This window comes from Euprymna scolopes, chromosome 10, assembly GCF_053919585.1.
Source record: "Euprymna scolopes isolate OS-2025 chromosome 10, ASM5391958v1, whole genome shotgun sequence".
Lineage (NCBI taxonomy): Eukaryota > Metazoa > Mollusca > Cephalopoda > Sepiida > Sepiolidae > Euprymna > Euprymna scolopes.
The window spans coordinates 159,389,706-159,410,816 of NC_136491.1; the positions used below are offsets into that span (position 1 = coordinate 159,389,706).

The 21,111-nt window shown below is 31.6% G+C and overlaps 1 protein-coding gene and 1 long non-coding RNA gene across 2 annotated transcripts in view; one reads left to right on the forward strand and one right to left on the reverse strand.

The window, feature by feature from the left end:
- Positions 1–21,111, reverse strand: part of LOC145286333 (neuronal calcium sensor 1-like) — a 682,613-nt gene that overhangs the window by 574,075 nt on the left and 87,427 nt on the right. The gene's annotated exons all lie outside the window — the stretch shown is intronic.
- On the forward strand, positions 5,243–16,454 carry LOC145286330 (uncharacterized). The gene is made up of 2 exons (XR_013869139.1): positions 5,243–5,954; positions 12,270–16,454. It is a non-coding gene; the product is annotated as an uncharacterized LOC145286330 (long non-coding RNA).

Sequence of the window (21,111 nt, forward strand, 5' to 3'; positions counted from 1 at the left end):
AAGTGTGGTGTAATATCTAACAGCAGCTCTCCTGGTTTGCATTGCTTGAGTTTAGTTACAAAATCCATAAATATATTGAAACAATACTGGAATGAGCAAAGAAAGACTAGTATTATTTTTGGTGTTTTCCTTCTCCAAGGTAAGTTACATAAAGAAGGCCTTTGAATATTTCATGTATATACACATGCAATATTAGAAGGTAATATTTCATGTATATACACATGCAATATTTTCTACCACTGATTGCTATGGCTAATAGCAGCCTTCTCTGGAGTTCAACATTCAAACTCCTCGGCTAACATTCACAGGAAGTAAAGTTTATCCTATCTGATGCACCAGCCACTAGTTTTATCCTCTTGGACAGAGTGCAAAAAAAGGAATCTCTAACCAAATCGATCTCTGTCTACCCAGCTCCAATTCCATCGCTGCAGTATCACATTACTGTGTTTGCTTTAGAAATACAGACACAGAAAGTTCTCCGATAAAGTTATTGCACCTTTACCCCCCCCTCAACTTAAATATCCGGACAAACAGCAAAGTCCCATCCCCTCCACAGGTCTCCAGAGGCTGGACAACTTTCTACTCAGCTTTCTTTCCTTGAACTAATTGCCTCTGGAATCCCTTCGCTTTTCCCTGTTTCTCTAGACAGTACTAACATGCAGAATTTAAATGTTTATGAACAAACATCTTGATGCACAACTCCCCACTTAAGATGCCCTCTCGCATCTAATCAACAGTATTATCTACCACTTTCATCCTTTCTCAATGTTTTTTTTTTTTTCCATTATCTTATTTTATGCATCTGTCACTTGTTTTTATTAACAATTAAAAATAAAAATAATAAAAAAAGAAAATAAAAAGATTCAATTAAAACGGAATATCACCACATACCATAATACTATTTAATTGGTAGCTGAAAAAAGAGAAAAAAGATTTTGGAGTTTGTCTTTAATTTTTATATGTAACTGCTTTACAAACTCGTGTTTTCAAATCAAACAATTTAACATAATAGCACAATAGGTGATCCATTTTTCGCACTCTCATATTTTATTGTCATTGAAATCAGTGAAATCGCCCATTTTTTTTTTTTTTTAATCAAATCGATCTATTGTCTGCTCTAGTTAATGACACCCACCCTTAAGTGTATCGGCAGGAAGCTTCACATGCCTCTCTGTAGTGGCTTAGTCTACATTGCACTGTAGAGAATCTACTGTTGATTTTATAAATTTATCCATAAATAATGGCTTCACTTGAAGTTTAAAATGCAAAAGTAAAGTATCATAGTTCAATTTTGCTCTAAAAAAACATTCATTTTGAATGCGGCTCCATCTTATAAAAGGAATCTATAGTTGGTTTTATAGACTGAGCTTTTCTGTTTGTGCGTTGAGAAAACTTCTCAAATGCAACATATGATTTTTTTTTTTATTATTATCGCAAGCATTCCAATACACAATCTACATAAGAACACTCCCAAACACATCATGTATTTTCATGTGAGATTTCCAAAAAATCGGTTCAGCTGTTTCTGAGTCTATAGGTAACGAATTCTCACACACAAAGTTCTTTTTAATAGTGTGTGTGTATATATGTATGTATATATATATATATATATATTAGTTGATTTTTTAAAAAATGATAATACAGTTAATAGCGTCTTCAACCTTGAAGATCTTTTTCCTTAAAAAATCACCCATATTTTTTTTGGAAATAAACAAATATTATTTAATTCCAGGTTAATATTTTCCAGAGGTAAAGTAACCAATGAAGTTTTAACAAGGTTAATACAAGAGTGCTCAATACCGAAGTAGGGTAAGATATACTTTTTTTGTTTTACATAAGCATTTATGTCAGTACACATTCATGAGCAGGTTTCAGTCAACCAACTACAAGTCATTACGGAATCAGTTTTAGTATAAGCAATATTGCCTTAAGAGGTGTCTAGTTACTTGTAGCTGGCTGACCAAAACATACTCATGAATGTGTAGCGACATATTAATGCTTATGCAATATATATATATATATATATATATATATATATATATATATATTCTTTCTCGTCTCTTTTTCAGCTTCTTACTATTTTTTCTTCCTCTTCTCTGTTCTCTCTCTCCTGTTTTCCTTTTTCCTTACTACCCCTTTTTCAATTTCAATCTTTTATTGGTATCTTTTGAATCGTCACTTCAACACTTCTATTTGTCTTATTCGTTACTTTTCAAAAAAAAAAAAAAAAAAAAAAAAAAAAACGGTTTATAAAAAAAAACTGGAACTCTATGATCTGATGCTTTTTTTCTGGAAGTTTTAATTTTTCTGGACATCTATAATTCTTTATTTTTCCGTTCCTTATGGATCAACAATGGATTATAAATGAACTCATTTTGGATTTATCCTGTTCTAAATTTTACCTTCTTATTCATTGGATTTTTACCATATTCCTTTTCTCCCTTTTTCCCGTTTCTCAATCATTTTGAATCCCTATAAACTTTCACTAACTGTTTAATAACTTTTTTGATGCAAGTATGATTAATTTCATATTTGTAGTTTCTTTCAATACATTAATCTGCAAAATTTATTATATATTTTGCAAACCTCTTTCCTCCGATGAGAAGAATTGCATTTTTCAAAACTCTGTAAGATAAGGTCTTTCTTGTTTATATGTACTCCTTGTAAGATAATTAAAATTTTGTATATCTTATAGGTTTATGTTTTGTTTTTTTAATTTAAATAAATTTTCAATAAGATTTTTCTATTATATATACAAAGCAAGTCGACTTGTATTTTAATAAAACTACAAGTGTTGCTGTTATCTTGCGTGACTGTTGGCAAACTGTAAATGATTTACATTTCGTCACACAAATCTAACATGCGAGACAGTTAATCAGATTCTACTGCTGAGAGTGGATTCTTTTGAAATACTTTGTTCACCATCCGATATACAAACTTCCCGACATGAATAGCCAAATTGAATATAGTGCTGACGAATGATGCGAGTGTTTGCATAACATCTGCTGTGAATAGCAAGTGCACACGATGCCACATAGATCACAAGTAAGCTTACTAGATGACTTCATAATCTTTGCAACCTCTTTCTCACACATGAGACATTGCGAGCCTGTTTCTGCTTTATCGTTATTTTTTTAGCAAGTGTCGACCGAGTTCCAGTCTATGGTTCCCCCTCCCTCACTAATCTTTCACAAAAACACTCGTCTAGCCAAAATCATTATCAATAAACCCCCTCTCTATTGGTGCCTAAACCTAAATGTGGATTCTATGAACAAAAATTCTTTCCTAAAATTGCCTACCTGTGGAACTGTTCTGTTGGTCTGCTTTCCAGCTGACTACAATACTGTCGTGTTAAAGGTTTGAGCCTGTCTGCCTACTACCACTTTTTTTTTTCTTTTTGCCAAACACACGCCTCCAAACACCCGGGCAACGCTGTGCACCCCTACTCGTCTGATATATATAAAAGGCAAAATAGGCGGGCGGGCGCATTTGTGTATGTCCACAAAGGGATTTTTGCGTCAGGTTTTTTCATCGGTCAGAGAATTTTTCTTATGCTTCCTAGATTGTAATATCTCAGATTTGCAAATGGACATTGTCTCTATCTTTTTTTTTTAACAAGTTTGAAAAAAATTCCCTCGTTTCGAGCGTTTGTTTGTCTTTTTCATATAAATAAAGCGAAACTAATCAAATGCAAACGACAGCGCTTGGACTTCAGGCCGGGTAGTATCTGTTCTGTAATTGGTCCATGGTCAAAGTAGGGGAAACCCTTCATACTGAGACAATTACTATTTATTTGGATACTACCAGAGTGCCCCCTTTTTGGGGGGAGCTGCTTCCCCCCTCCCCCACATTAAAAACGATCTTCGTGGGAGGTTTAAAAGCAATGCCATTTCCACAAGTCATCTTTTAGATTTGAATGCTTTACACTTCCGGTCGCATCACGAAGTAGGGGTAAAACGTCAGGTTTTCTTTCACTTTCTTTTCCGCCTTCACGTCATGGGTTTGAGCCTGCCTGCCTACTACCACTTTTTTTTTTTTTTTACATCTACAAACACCCAGATCTGTAATTACAAAAACTGAGTACAATGCAAGATTTTTAAGAAATTAAAATTGTTTTCATAATCAAAATTTTGATATAACACTTTCATTAGGAATAGAATCCATTTGTGTTTGTTTTTTTTGTTTTGTTTTTTTTTGGGGGGGGGTCCTTTCTTGTGGCATGTTCACAGCAGAAAAGTAAAAAAAAAAAAATGAAGAAAAAAAAACGCAAACGGATTCTATTCATAATGAATGGCTTACATCGCCAAAAATTTTATTTTGGACAAATACAGATTTTTTTTTTTAATTCCTGCATTTTACTGGTTTCCTAAAATTACAGATTTTATTCAAATTTAAACAACGCTTACATAGAGGAAAATATCTACTTATTCAATATATATATACAGACACACAAATTTTATGAAATCTCACACAAAGGGACTTAACGTGCCTGGCAGTTTTCTTAGATAGGTTTTGTATCGGAATGTCTTCAACAAACATCGAATGAAAAGAGGAACAGGTGATTTTGACCAACGTTAACACTTTACACAATCTAACAGCACAAGTATATTTGAGAATCTTTATTTCCACACAAACCGAAAGGTTCAACATAAAATCTGCAGTAGGTTCTTTGATATGACTGGGGTGCGTTTGAAATGAATGCTTCTCTTTAGAACACAATTGAAGTAGAATACTTGATTTTTGCATTTTATTATTAAACTTTAATTCAAGCCATTTTATATAAAAATATAGTTTTATAAAATCAACAGTAGCTTCTCTACAGTGCAATGTAGACTAAAATGTATTGTGAACCAAGTCACTGAGAGAAGCATGTCAGCTTTCCTGGTGCACCACGATGAGTCCCCAACTAGAGCAGGTAATCAATTGATTTGATTGAAAACTGGGTGATTTAACAGATTTTGATGAAAATAAAAATATCAGTGTGAAACATTCTGGTAGTGTGTCTATATATATATATATATATATATATATTAAGCATAATTATTTAAACTATCATTTTAAGTTAAGCAGAAAAGGCGTTTAACATGACCACAATATCTTTATTGGAGAATGTGTTGATGAGACCTACATTTAACTTATATGAGTCAATAGACCACTCCTTACAGTAAGTGGAACATAGTCAATGGTTTGTATTATTATTTCTACCCATGAGAGGGTAGGGGATAGGAGGAGGCTGCCAATGTCAACAGGAAGGGTGGTGTCGGCCTAACACAGCATGAATCTGCAGCAGAAGTAATCTTGGATTTTACTTAAAAACACAAGAGCAATTTTATCCTAGCAATTTACAGGAATTGAAACACCTCGCGAATGGATTTCAACCATGACAATCCTTATAACAGGTCGAAAAATCAAACATTTTAAAATCTCTGACTAGAAGCAAGTTTTACAGTCAGCAAAGATCTTTTTTGACTGCTAACACATCACTGTCTTTGCTATCGATTAGGTTTTTTCTCTCAGCATCAAAACCAACAGTTTAGACCAGGGTTTCTCAGCCGGGATTCGCATGGACCCATGGAATATTTCTGAGGATCCACAATGATATTTTCTTGGTCCATCAATAAAACTAACTCATAATGTATTATTCATCAGACGACTGTTCTCATCTTATCGTCTAACCGTCTATCTTGTCGAACTCGGTAATGTTTCTGCCAAACTCAGGATTTTGGACGGAATTTCAAGTGAAACCCTTTATTTACTGCACAAGGGTTCTGTCAGCCATGACTGGGTAGAGGTCCGAAGTAATTTGCAAATGTATATTTCGATCGCCTACACTGAGGATTGAACCTTTAACCTTCAGAACATCACTTTTACAATTGATTTTTCCCAGTACTCTAAACACTGCAGAAAATCTAGCATGAATTTTAAGAGCCTTAAACCTATTTTCATTTCTAGTCGTAAATATCACTATATATTAATGTATATCTATCTTAATACTTATTATTTGTATATATTAATGTTTTTACTTATTTGTATATATTAATGTTTTTACTTATTTGTATATATTAATGTTTTTACTTATTTGTATATATTAATGTTTTTACTTATTTGTATATATTAATGTTTTTACTTATTTGTATATATTAATGTTTTTACTTATTTGTATATATTAATGTTTTTACTTATTTGTATATATTAATGTTTTTACTTATTTGTATATATTAATGTTTTTACTTATTTGTATATATTAATGTTTTTACTTATTTGTATATATTAATGTTTTTACTTATTTGTATATATTAATGTTTTTACTTATTTGTATATATTAATGTTTTTACTTATTTGTATATATTAATGTTTTTACTTATTTGTATATATTAATGTTTTTACTTATTTGTATATATTAATGTTTTTACTTATTTGTATATATTAATGTTTTTACTTATTTGTATATATTAATGTTTTTACTTATTTGTATATATTAATGTTTTTACTTATTTGTATATATTAATGTTTTTACTTATTTGTATATATTAATGTTTTTACTTATTTGTATATATTAATGTTTTTACTTATTTGTATATATTAATGTTTTTACTTATTTGTATATATTAATGTTTTTACTTATTTGTATATATTAATGTTTTTACTTATTTGTATATATTAATGTTTTTACTTATTTGTATATATTAATGTTTTTACTTATTTGTATATATTAATGTTTTTACTTATTTGTATATATTAATGTTTTTACTTATTTGTATATATTAATGTTTTTACTTATTTGTATATATTAATGTTTTTACTTATTTGTATATATTAATGTTTTTACTTATTTGTATATATTAATGTTTTTACTTATTTGTATATATTAATGTTTTTACTTATTTGTATATATTAATGTTTTTACTTATTTGTATATATTAATGTTTTTACTTATTTGTATATATTAATGTTTTTACTTATTTGTATATATTAATGTTTTTACTTATTTGTATATATTAATGTTTTTACTTATTTGTATATATTAATGTTTTTACTTATTTGTATATATTAATGTTTTTACTTATTTGTATATATTAATGTTTTTACTTATTTGTATATATTAATGTTTTTACTTATTTGTATATATTAATGTTTTTACTTATTTGTATATATTAATGTTTTTAACTTATTTGTATATATTAATGTTTTTACTTATTTGTATATATTAATGTTTTTACTTATTTGTATATATTAATGTTTTTACTTATTTGTATATATTAATGTTTTTACTTATTTGTATATATTAATGTTTTTAACTTATTTGTATATATTAATGTTTTTACTTATTTGTATATATTAATGTTTTTACTTATTTGTATATATTAATGTTTTTACTTATTTGTATATATTAATGTTTTTACTTATTTGTATATATTAATGTTTTTAACTTATTTGTATATATTAATGTTTTTACTTATTTGTATATATTAATGTTTTTACTTATTTGTATATATTAATGTTTTTACTTATTTGTATATACTTCTACTGTAATTTTGGTTTGATGTGAAAAAAGCAGAAGTAAACATTTAAACGAATTCGAATGTATGTTGTAGATTTTAAAATCTTTCCATAAAATTGCCTCGAATGCGAAAAAAAAAAATGTGATAGGAACTGGTTTTAAATATGCGCCTCAGGCAATCGGTTCTTTTCCTATTATATTGTCTGTCTGACCTTAACCTTCCCATATTATGATCAATAATTATGAGTAGGTCAACAAAAAAAAAAAAAAAAAAGAAAAAAGGGAGTCCATGGGTAAAAAAGGTTGAGAACCACTGAGTTATGTGCCACCATATTTTAGGGGTAGGGGAAATATGTAGGGAGTGAACACATAACAAAAATATTAGGAACCACTGATTTAGACTATTGTTGAGGTAGCTTGTTCCCTTTAAACCGAGGTATGTCTCTGGTCCTGTTCAGTTATAAGAGGTCCATGATCCCAGGCTGATTTCTCCATTTGAGAAGAGGTTAATTAATTACTTATCATATAAGGCACCCCTACTGGGGAATGCCGATGGGGCTGCTCAGGCATTTTTGTAGCCCAGAGTGTTTTTCCTCTAGTGTGCTGGCTTTTCGAATCCCACTTTCTGATTCTTGTGTCACGTTATCCCACTGTGAGAGGGAGGTAAATATGCAAGCCATTTACGACCATACAATTCGAAAGTTTCTGTTTCATGTCAAAGTTGGCAGATCTTAAATATTAATCCAACACATGCTACTCTCTTTCTGCTCATCAGTTTAAAATAAATAACTCCACTGTCATTGAGCCAAGAAAATGTAATTCCATCACTATTATTGAAATGAAAACCATTGAAATAATACATTTTTTATTTATTCAAAGTTGCCCGTATTAATTAGCAGGGAGACCTGATGTTGCTCAGAATTGAATGATGATCAATGAATGTTTCACACTCCAATATTTTTTATTGTCATCAAAATCGGTGAAATCGCCCAGTTTTCAATCAAATTGATTGATTGCCTACTGTGGTGCACCGGGAGGAAGTTTCACATGCCTCCCCACAATGACTTCACAATACAATGTAATTGACATTGCACTGTAGAGAACCTACTGTTGATTTTATAAAATTATTTTTATGCATAATGGTTTGAATTAAAGTTTCAAATGCAAAAGTCAAGTATCATGGTAAAATTGTGCTTTAAACAACAACATTCATTTTGAACGCATCCCTGTCATATCAAAGAACCTACTGTTGATTTTATATGCCTGGCCTTACTGCTTATGTGGCGATAATGACTTGAATTTAAGTTTAAAATAAAAAAAAAAGTCAAGTATCATGGTGCAATTGTGCTTGATATAGAAACATTCATTTGGAATGCACCCTTGCTATATCAAAGAAACTACTGTTGATTTTATATGTCAGACCTTTCAACTTGTGTGTTAATAAAACTTCTCAAATGCGCTTGTCATGTTAGGCTGTGTAAGGTGTTAACTTTGGTCAAAATCGCCTGTTCCTTCATTCATTGGATTATTTTGGTTATCAATACTTATTGAAGACATTCAGATATAAAACCTACCTAAGAACACTGCCAGGCATATAAAGTACTTTTGTGTGAAATTTCATAAAAATAGGCCCAACCGTTTTCGAATTCATAGGGAACGAACTGATACACGCAAACACAAAGTTCTACTTATATGATAGTAAAGATAATTGTCAAAATAATTCGTTCATTATGGCATTTATTATTCGGCTTGTGAAACACATAAAAACTCATGGAAAATGTTGTTCCATTTTTAAATACTATATCAATTATCTTAGAAAATTCATACCACCTCCAGTAAAAAAAAACAAAAAAAAAAACAGTAGTATGATTGCCAATTATTGGGGTGGCTATGACTCAAGCTATATGTAAATTAGGCCAGATGCATCAGATAATTGTAAAATAAATGTTTTGTATAAGATAAAACCTCAACGACTATTAAAATCCGTAGCACGAGACCAAGAAGTAAAAAAAAAAAAAACAGAAAAAGAAAAAAAAAACGAAAAAGGATGTTTCACTAAATACTAATTAGCATTTCACACGTGACTAAATGATGAAACAGCAAAATATGTGTTGAACAATATGCATTTATTTCATACACCCGTCTGGTACACTGAAACGGGTCATCAGTAATAGACTTCCCAGAATCATGGACAATTTTGTGCTTGAAAAACAGCAAATTTGTTTTAGTCCTAACCGGGTCCAATCAATTCCCAGTTGGTATTCTAGCAACATTTCAGTTTACGCATGACTGCAAGAACTATAAAATTACTGGAAGCTTTTGTGCAATTCATTGTACGAATTATAACCAATATCGATTAAGTTATGTCTTCTGATTTGTTTATTGTTATGGATTCTTAGCCAATCAAGTGGACTAGTGCTATCTGGTTCAAAAACGATATATGGTTGACTAACTTGAACCATTTTTAGACGAGTATCGATCTTAACCAATGAGAAACCATGTATTTCGTTTAAAACAATTTTCTCATTCCATTTTTGTTTATGAAAAAATCTTTATTTAAAAAATTCATCATGTGTCATTATGTCTTCAGTGTTCATTTCATTTTAGTTTATCTGATGTTTTTTGTACATATGAATCCATTACTCGTTTCTCTCTTTCTCTCACACGCACACACGCACACAATAGAAAAAAAAAGGAAAATGTATTCGTAACAAAGCGGCCATTGAACTCCTTCCATGCAGCAAAATCGTTTCCTGTAGTCAACATTCGTAGCTATTTTAAAAAGGTGACAAATCGCATCTATAATTCCATCCAAACACAAAAACACTGTTCGAAATAACTTACAATTGGTAATTTGATTCTAATTATATTGTTTTATTAATATAAAACAGTTAAATAAAATGATACAGAATAAAAAATCAAGTTAATGACAATTATTATTGGAATTAATGCATGGAGTTTGTTTATACCATTTTCGAGAATATATATCTTTTGGAATTTCTTTTTTCACAAGGGTGTCGCCACTTGTTAAGGCCTGAAGGCAACTTGAGGATAAGGGTTAATGAGTGTGTTGTGGTTACTGACAAAACAGTATAGTAAATGTTAGTAATAGAAATTGGGTAGAATTTGATTCTTTAAGAGAATTGCTAAACAAGAACTTGTTTACATTAGACTTGAAGACTACTAAATTGTAGTCAGCTAAAAAGAAAGCCTGTAGAACAGAGTTCCAAAGGGAGGCAGTTCTAGGGAAAAAGCTTTTTTCATAGAATTTGCGTTTAGATTTAGGCACAGATAGAGATTGGGGAAATTGTTGACAGTGGTTGTAGCAGAGAATCAACAACATGGCAACAAAAGAAAGACATACTGATGATGAAGTATATCTTCGAAATATGTTTATGAATTTCGATATAAATTTCAAACAAAATGTTTATTTTGTAATAATGCGTTGTTTTGGCTTCAAACGTATATAATATTTTATTTTATTCAAACTCAACCAGCGCCTCTAAGGAACAAAAATCTTATATATATATTGTTCAGTTTAAGAAGAATAAAAATGTTAACTATTACGCACTTTTGCCATTTAGTCTATTTTCCTATTTATTTTCATCCCTTAAAGGTTAAACATGGATGTCAAAAAATCACCAAGTAACTTTGAACGAACGATAATCCAAACTTTTATCTCGATTTCAAAAGAATTACAATAGAACCGTTTTGTTTGTTGAATCAATTCTAACGCAATTTATTCGTTATCTTTGCAGTTAGCATCTCTTTAATTCTTTATGCCATAGTAATGTCTTCCTATAACGCTAAACGTTTCATTGTTCTTTTTATATGTAAATTATTCAACAACAAACATGGCAACTTTCTATGACCAATGGATAAGAGTTATGAATCAACTGTTTCCAACCAGAAAGTATGTACGTAATGACATTTACACCATCAAAATTAGCTTTATCACAATAGGGCAGATAAAAAGGCAAGAAAAAAAATCCGGTTTTATTAAAATAAAAAATGTTTAAATCTGAAATTCTTTTTGTATATCTTCGTCTATGACTTAACAAAAATGACTGACAAAAAAAAAAAAAAAAACAATGTTAGACATATGAATAGTACAGATATTTTGGCAATCTTTTCTATTGTCAAATTTGTATGAATTTGAAACCGACGGTACTGATGTTGTTCCGAATTTCTGTAACACATGATTAAATATTGCGCTCTTATTTTTGAAATTTTCTTAATTATTGAGCATTCTGCTGGGATTCTCTCACACCAACCTTATATGGAACTCATATTTACTCCAAACAAGGCAAATTGTCACAGAGACGTAAGAGATACTGTGAATTAGGGACAATGTTTAGAGGAAGACTAATTAGGAAGTTGAGCAGCGAGATATTTATTCATATTACATTTAAATTTCTGCATTTTAGTACAGTTGGGAGAGCAAACAGCAAGGGAATTCTAAGGTGTAGCAGTTCGAAGGAAGAAAGTATTAGATTAAAAGGCTTTCCGGCATTTGAGGACTTCTGCAGTGAAGGGATGACATTTTGCTGCTTATCTGGTTAGTCGAGGAGGCAGCTGTGTTACTAGTTCGTTGGATTACATTCCATTAAAGTACTTGTAAAATAAACACAGGAATGCAACATGGCGGCAATGGGACAACGAGTTCGAGCTTACTTGTTAGTACAAGAACTGTAAGAGTAGAGACTTTTTTTTTATATTTCATCTTTAAATCTCCTTAATATAATGTGTGCTTTTCGTTTTCTTGCAGTGGAATCACCCTAGTGACCGAAACGAAAACCAGAGAAAGTGATGAAGAAAACAGCTGCAACTCCATTTTCTTTCACTTCACAAAGAATTTACTCATATCTACGACTAAAAGTTAACTTAGATTTTGTTTTTTAAGTTTAAATTAATTTCTATCTGGACAAATACAAAATGATTTTTTTGTATATATTTACCAAGGAGATTGTATTTTCGGTAGAGTTTATTTGTTTTTCCACCATGTTTGTTTGTGATCAACCTAGAGTCCACATTGCTTGACCACTTGTCACCAAACTTCAAATATGGATCATGGTCAAACATAACTTATTAAATTTTGGGATAACTAGATCAAAAGTTTGATTATGTAAAAAATGACTTTTTTATTTTTATTTATTTTTTTTTTTTTTACAAGCAAGTCATCACTTATATGGCATAATCACCTTGACACACTGGTTCCCATTAGTTAAGCAACATTGAGCCTGGTCATCACTAAAATGGATGACCGATTTGGAAATTCCAGGCGCAGTATGTAGGAGGACGTTGACACTTCCTTGCAAGATTGCAAAAACCTGCATATATTCTTTCATTTTATTTCTTTGCTAAAACAATAAAATTTATATCCCATTCATATTAAATGTCGGTGTGGTTCTTGGCTATACCCAAAGATGAAACTGCTGTCCAAGATAGCCTCTACCTAGGCCAGGGACCACACTACACAGTCTCATGACTGACTAATGTTTTTTTTATTCGTTGATTGAACAAAGTAGCAGTCTGCCAACCCAATTTTATGCTTAGTTTATGTTGTCTGAATATATGTCTAACTTTACAAACAACACCATCTGCAGTCTAACTTCAACATCCCTCACTTCAATTTTACAAATAACTTCTCTCCGCAATCCAACCCATATCATTAGAAGAACAAGAACTGGCCGAATTCTTCCACTTAATTCCATTCTTGTTTTTCTTGTTGTTAACCTTAAAGAATGTCCGTTTCTACTTCGGCACCATCCATTGGCCTTTTAGCATGAACCACACCCGAACTATAAAATCAGGCTATCAACATCCTTGCAGCAGATAAAGCAGTTGCTTTTCGACTACAATTGTTGTCATTATTAATACCATTTAGCATACTCACTTCACACGAGTGAAAGGCGACTGGTGGTAAACGTCTCCCCACTGCACCAAAGTATGCGTCATTTTTTTTATGTTATTTTAACCCATTCATATCAACAGGTTTGATTGAAAGGGGCGGAGAAGGATTCTTTTGATATTTTGTTTTTGTTAATTGTTGCAATGCATTAATAACATTTTATGTTCATTCGAATTATTAACTCTAATAAAGGAATACATGTTATGTGACGAAATATATATGTGTCATTATCCAACATTTTGCTAGATCACTAGAGTTAGGAAACGTTAAGTCTGGCCAGTACCAGATGGGTAACCGTTTGGGAATATCAAACACTATGTGTATTCAGATAAGTTGATATGTATAATATCTTATGGAGATAAACGACCCCTGCCTTACAGTTCCAGGTCACCCTTGGCCAAGGTGTAGCACCTGTTAGCTTCACTTTAATATTCTGGAGAATCACTATGCAGGGCACAGATGAACTAAAATTTTCTAGTGATGACGTCACAAACAAAACACCTGCTTCCAATTTGTCATGAGCTAACACGGAAGTAGTAAGGTTCACAAAATTGTCATGAAGATGCTCAGGTCTGTGCAAAATCTGGTCTAATCAGAAATAGTAATTAAAAAAAAGATGAATTTGTACGTCCATTCTGTGTATACTGCATAATCATGTTGGCATACCGATTTTTGTTCGATCATCACATTTAAGCAATGCTGAGACTAGTCAGTGGTCATTATCAGATGAATGACCATTTAGGAATACTAAGCACTGTATGTGAGAGGACATCGACATCTGTTTGCAAGAACTACAAAATCCCAACATCGTAATCTATGCTGACGCGGATATACAAGCAACTGGAGACAGATTGTGAATTTGATATTTCCATGAAATTTCTTCCTTTGTAAGGTGAGTTCTGTTTTAGTACATGCATTCTGCATATGACACAAAACTGCATTCGGTGATGAGGCTCCAATTTGGGAGCTTTGAGGAGTCATGACTTTAGTTAATACTAATAGATTATGGTCCAGAGTAGTGGTATTCCTTGCTCAGGGTGCCTCAGGCAGTAAGCAATAAACATTCCATCTGAAAGATGTGAGGCACTGCCTGGGAAGGTGGATCTCCTAAACCTGCACAGGACTAACAGCCATTCCTCAGTTAAAATATCGAGTCATTTTTGATGGTATGGGTACATTAGTTATTGTGGCAAAACACAATATACACAAATCTGAATTCATTGAAAAAAAAAAAAAAAAAAAACTGTTGTATTCTCTATTGAATATTATAAATAGTACTAATTTCCAAAGTTAAAAAAAATAATTTCAGGTGCCATCAGCTAAAATTGAAACCAAAACATTTAGCACTTCAACCGTATTTCTTTATTTAGTGCCCCAATCGCATTTATTAATGTTTGAGTTATCGACAGATAGATAAAAAGGATTTAAAATTAAACAACTTCAAACCATGAATGAATTTGCACATGCGCAAAACTAATAAAAATATGTCGGCAAGTTGAAATGAACATTTTGCGTTTCAACTTGTTGGTATATTTCTTTACGCGTTATTCATCTAAAAGATTTTACTCGTTATAAACCATTGTTAGTGTATGATTTATATTTCTAGGTAATTTCAGTGTTGTGTGATAAGTAGTTAAAGAGTTTATCGGTTAAATATTTACACACAGACACACATACATCGACTGTTTTATTTTATATCAATTTGACATATTGCATTAAAAAAGAAAAGTTGTGTATTTTTAGTTTTTATTTGATGTGTAGAAGTCTTAGATGCAACAAAATTGTCATTTTTTTTTTTTGTGTGTGTGTAATTATTGTACGTTTCTGATGAACGGGATAATGAAAGATTCGTTTGTAACTGCGGTGAAAAAAAAATGGGCGTTAAAATCTGACTTATTTTCTAACATACACACAAGGGCTATTGTGTAGCAAAAATTCGAAGCACAGAGGAAAAAATGCAAACCCACTCACACCAACGCAACCTGCACAATTGTTTATAGATTATATGAAGCAGAAGAGTTTCCGACAATATCTCCTTTCGACATGTACCCGGAGTAGACTTTTAATGTAATGCAAACCTCTACGAAAGATGCAAAATATCGAAAAAAAAAAAAAAAAAAAAAAATACAAGTAAAACATAAGAAAAGGGAATTTTAAGTGTGTTCTTAAGATGCGGCCGTTCGATGTGTGGGTTTAACAATAAAACTGATATTTCGAACTTAAAGCGTGACAGACAGGCTATTTGGACTAAATCATGATGGACGAACACCACCTATGTAGAGATGTGTGGGAACCTCTCGAAATGTTATTTCAAAGTGTAACGGACGGACAGAGCTTATATATAGACGTGTGCAGGCGCATTTCAAAGAGTAACGAACAGAGATGAGTGGAAACATCTTGAAATGTTATTTTACTCGTAAACGTGACGCACTGACGCACCTCCGAATGGAGAGAGTTGCTTAGCGATATCAGAACGCATCTAACAAGAAAATGGTGCCAAGTTGTGAGAAGTGCAAAAAGCAGATCACCACGACTTCGTATCAGCGATAAGTCGTTGCGGATAAAATTCTACGTTTCACATACAAAAAGAATGTTGTGCCACGCGGCACCACATGCCTGCGAAAAAAAAATGGAGGAAATGATATCGAGCCAGAACACCGGGGAAAGTGAGAGAGGAGGAGGGGGGTACAAATTAAGAAGGTGTTAACAGTGGTTAAAGATTGGATCTACAACCAAAGGCAGGTTCTACTTTGAAAGGAATCATTCATCGACTATTTCCAAACGATTATCGCTGGCGTCGAGATGTCTTTTACAATTTCAATGGATGATACGTTCGGCAAGAACATTTCGAAATTTTCCGTTTCTTTTACAACTTACTCTTTCGTACAAGTCGTTGCGATAAGTTTAGCCTACCTCCAACTTCTTGGAAACGAAATACAAGAATTGAAAATTCCCTTTGAAAGATTTTATGAAGAAAATGCGTTTACCTACACACACACACACACACACACACACACACACACACACACACACATATATATATATACACATAAATAAATTTGCTGTGTCTGAATTTTTGAGATAAGGATTGTTGATTCATACTATTTAGATTATTCGAACTATTGTTCTCATGGGTTTTATTTTCACGTTTTGGCCGACACAATCTCCACGAATCCGAGGGGTAACGAAAAAAGTACTTGGTAAAATTCAGTTCTAAGTGAAACTCTTTTGGCGGTCGAAGGTTCAATCCTCAGTACAATAAAATACTAAAAATACAATTGCGAATTACTTAAAATTTCTACCCGGCCATGGCTGACAGATTAAATAAAGAGTTCCATTCGAAATTTTGTACAGACGGGAAGATTTTTAAGTTCAACAAGATACACTTGAAGAAGATCAGAGGCTACATCGGCCGAAATGTTGGATCAATAACGCTAGAGATCAGTAGCTCGAATAATCGAAATAATAAAAAACAAATACAATTTTATTTTCATTATTTTCTTAATCATTGCTTTCACTCTGAGGTACTCGGTCTCATGGAGGCTGATATTTTTTTTTCAACCACTTGCAGTTCACCCGATCTTCATGATCGTTTTGAGGAATTGTTTTTTTGTTGCATCTTTGTTAATAGATGTTTCATTATCTTGCTTCATAGTTTTAATAGAACAAACGTGTCTGTCTGTGTGTCTGTGTACATTTCCCTATGCAATAACTGTCAATTTTAAGTCTATAAACTCGAAATTTCATATACAGGGTACTGAGATTTGGAAAAATCTTTGTGATCGGTTTTCGGCCAGAAATTTGACTGTTAAGGGGTCAAACTTCAACGATTTGACCTTTGAGAACTCTACCAAACTCCTCCACCAATTTTGGGTCTAAACACTTAACATTTTCGATATAGGTTCCTTGGACATGGATCTAACTTAATAACTTGATTTGAGGCCAAAACAATAAATGTTAAGGGGTCATAATAGAGATCAAAATTAAAAACAATTTGACCTCTGCGGTCTCTACCAATTTGGTAGAGACCGCAGAGGTCAAATTGTCTGTAATTTACTCAGACAATTTCTGGTCTAAACATTTGAAATTTTACATAAAGGGTATTCAGAGATACGCCAAGCTTTTTAATCGATTCGGGTTGCAAATTTGAGCTATCAATATATAAATCTATGTATGTATGTTTGCATGTCTGCCTAAAACTTTCGACAGAGACGACGGATTTTCACAAGATCAGATCGTTTGAAGTTCGACCATTCAGACGAAAAATACCGAAAAATTGGCTAAAAACCTTAATTTCTTCACCCTCAACTGGGCACTTTTTTACAGAGAGAGGTCGCTTTTTTCGCCGATATTTTCGAAAGTCATCCCCTCTTTGCAATTGTCTAGCCTTAATTAAAACCTATGTCACTTCAAGGTTGAAGGTGGTCGTAACAGCAAAGATGTCACATTTTTCCCCCGTTATTTTCCTCCTTCACAGTACAGGTTCGAGCCTGCCTTCCTGCTACCACTTTTTTTTTTTGCTCAACATACACCTCCAAACACCCGGGCAACGCCGGGCTGAAATACTAGTATAGATTAGCAGTTCAGCCCGGCTGTGCTCAGGCCCTACGTACTGTTCATAACTTATATATATATATATATATATATATATATTAAAAAGTTTGATTCATGTCCAGATAACCTACATCTAAAATTTTAAGTGTTTAGACCCAAAATTGGCAAAGGAGTTTGGTAGAGTCTGCAACGATCAACTCTTTCAACTTTGACCTCTTGGCAGCCAAATTTTCGCTGAAAACCTCATTAAAAAGCTTGCTGTACAATTTCAGATATTTAGACCCAAAATTGTCTGGATAGTTTGCTAGAGACCGCAAAGGTCAAATTTTTTTAACTTTGACCCCTTGGCAGGCAAACTTTCAGTCAAAAACTGATTAAAAAGCTTGCGCTATGTCTGAATACACTTTATGTAAAATTTCAAATGTTTAGACCAAAACTTGTCTGAGTAGACCACGAAGGTCATTTTTTTTTTTTTTTAATTTACCCCAATTTTGACCCCCTTAACATTTATTATTTTGGGTTCAAATCAAATTAAAAAGTTTGATCCATATTCAAGTAACCTACATCTAAAATTTCAAGTGTTCAGACCCAAAACTGGCGAAGGAGCTTAGTAGAGTTTTCAAAGGTAAAATCGTTGAACTTTGACAGCTAATTTTCTGGCCGAAAACCAATTAAAAAGATTTTCCCAAATCTCAATACCCCTTATGTCAAATCTCGAGCCTGTAGACTAAAAATCGACAGAGTAGTTTAGTAGGGAAATGTATACACACACAATTTCACGGCATACCAAATTGTGCCTAACTGATTTCTAATATCTGACATTAAAAACCAGTCAAGCACATTTCTGACGATCGGTAATTCTATGAAACTGCAGTATAGTGTTGAGATAAGTATATTTTATTCATTTATCGTTAGAGTATCAAGCATTATGTTTGTTGTCTTAATTCGCTTCTCTTCAGAGTTTATATATATATATATATATATATATATATATATATATATATATTTCTTTAGTCCGTACGTTACGCTTTCAATAATTCGGTAAAGTCAAAACTCGTATAAAAATACATTAAGGCAATTGTATCTTCGTACCTTATCATTCGACACCTCTTTTTATAAAGAATGAGATCGCCCGATCGCTAAAGATTTATTTTTAAAATATTTAACGGAGAATTTATTTTTTTGCCAGCAAAAAAAAGAAGAAAAAAAAAGAAAGAAAAGAGACTGTTTATTGTAAAACGATTTCAATTGTAGCATTAGATTAAAGCAATTTAAAATTTTTATTTCTGTGTCTAAAAGAAAATATTCGCTGATAACTATTTTTACGGTGAGAAGAAAATCGACATTGTTTGAAAAGATGTGAATTATCATTTGAATAAATACAGAAGATGAACATTTGTTTTATTTATTTAAAAATATTAAGCTGTTAATAACAATTATTTTTAATTCAATAAAAACAAGATATTTGCTTAATATTATTAAACCATACACAAATGTATTATTTTACACGAAATATTATTAATAGTAGAAAATTATACAAACCGATGAAGGCAGCAAACGTGGTAATATATATATATATATATATATATATATATATATATATATATATATATATATATATATATATATATATTTAACTCAGCGCTACATTAACTCTTTCATAATTAGGAAATGAGATTCTAAAAGTGTTTAACAGGTTAACTTTATATCCCAAAAATATATAGAATATTTGTATTAGTTAAAAAGTGTCTTTTTTTTTTCATTTTAAAATTAACAATGTTTTTCTCTTGTTAACGTTCAAAGCCTTTTAAATTAACTAGGTCACTATTAAAAATATATATTAAGCTAAATTTGAAAGGAAAACATTTCTATTCAACGATCAAAAAATGTTCATTGTTCTCAGAGATTGATATATTTTTTGTTTATAAAGTGAACGAATATTTCTATTTTAAATTAAGATGGAACAAAGAAGTTCCAAGAAAACTGATATAATTTGTAAAACAAATTCTTTGCACTTTATTCTTTAATTCTTGCTATCCTGTATCCATGTTTGTACACCTTTGAAAAAGAGTGAAATCTGTTAACACTGGCCATTGTTATTTATGTGAAAAATTTGCACATAGAATGCTGAATATTTATGAATTTCATTGTTATAGGCAGACTTCTTTTTTAGATACTATTTTGTTACCCGTTTTTGTTGATACGAATATTATCCAGTTTTTGTTGATACGAATATTATCCAGTTTTTGTTGATACGAATATTATCCAGTTTTTGTTGATACGAATATTATCCAGTTTCCATCGTTTGTCAGAACACATTCCATTACGTTAAAATAATTAATTTAGAAATTATACGCATCACATTGAACTACAGCTTGTGGTAAGACACCAGTTTGGTTGGAATTGCTCTTCTCTCAAAACTCGACCGAGCTGCGACAATAGAACTTTTTCGGGTCAAATTCCTTATGTCAACATGCATGCATGTTAAGAGTTTATTATTTTTATGAAGGCGTTATCTTAATGTAAAAAAAAAAACAACAACATTTTCTATATTATTTTTTGTTTCTGCACCCATGTGAAATGTTGTAGATTTTAGCGTTAATTATGGAAATAATGAAACAACTATTAGATGTGGTTGGTCGGTCAAATGTCAAACCCACGGCGAATCGAAAATGGAATCTGGATTATTTTTTTTATATATCATTTCCAATAATTCTTTCTTTGAATTTTTTCAAAGTTTTATCTGTGATTTTCTTAAACATTTTAATAGACATCTGATTTTCTCTTCTTTCATACGCCGAGCATCAGGAGGAAGTTTCATGGAAATAGAGTCTTTGTGAGTTTTTTGCCAGCGAAAACACAGGAACACATTATCATAGGACTGTTTCCCTGTTTTCAAACATGCTTTTTTCTTCAAATGTAATAAAATATTTTGTTTCAATAAATATACAATAGTATATTGTAATTTTCTCATAAAATAATACATATCGAATTAGACAAAAATTCAAAGGAATTAAGAAAAATTTGACCCCCTCTACACATATTTGGCCCTGCACTGGTTGAATGGGTCAACGATCATGCATTTTATAATGTTTTTTTCTTGCTATTCCCAATTTCCAGTTGCCTTCTGAGTTAAATGTCATTT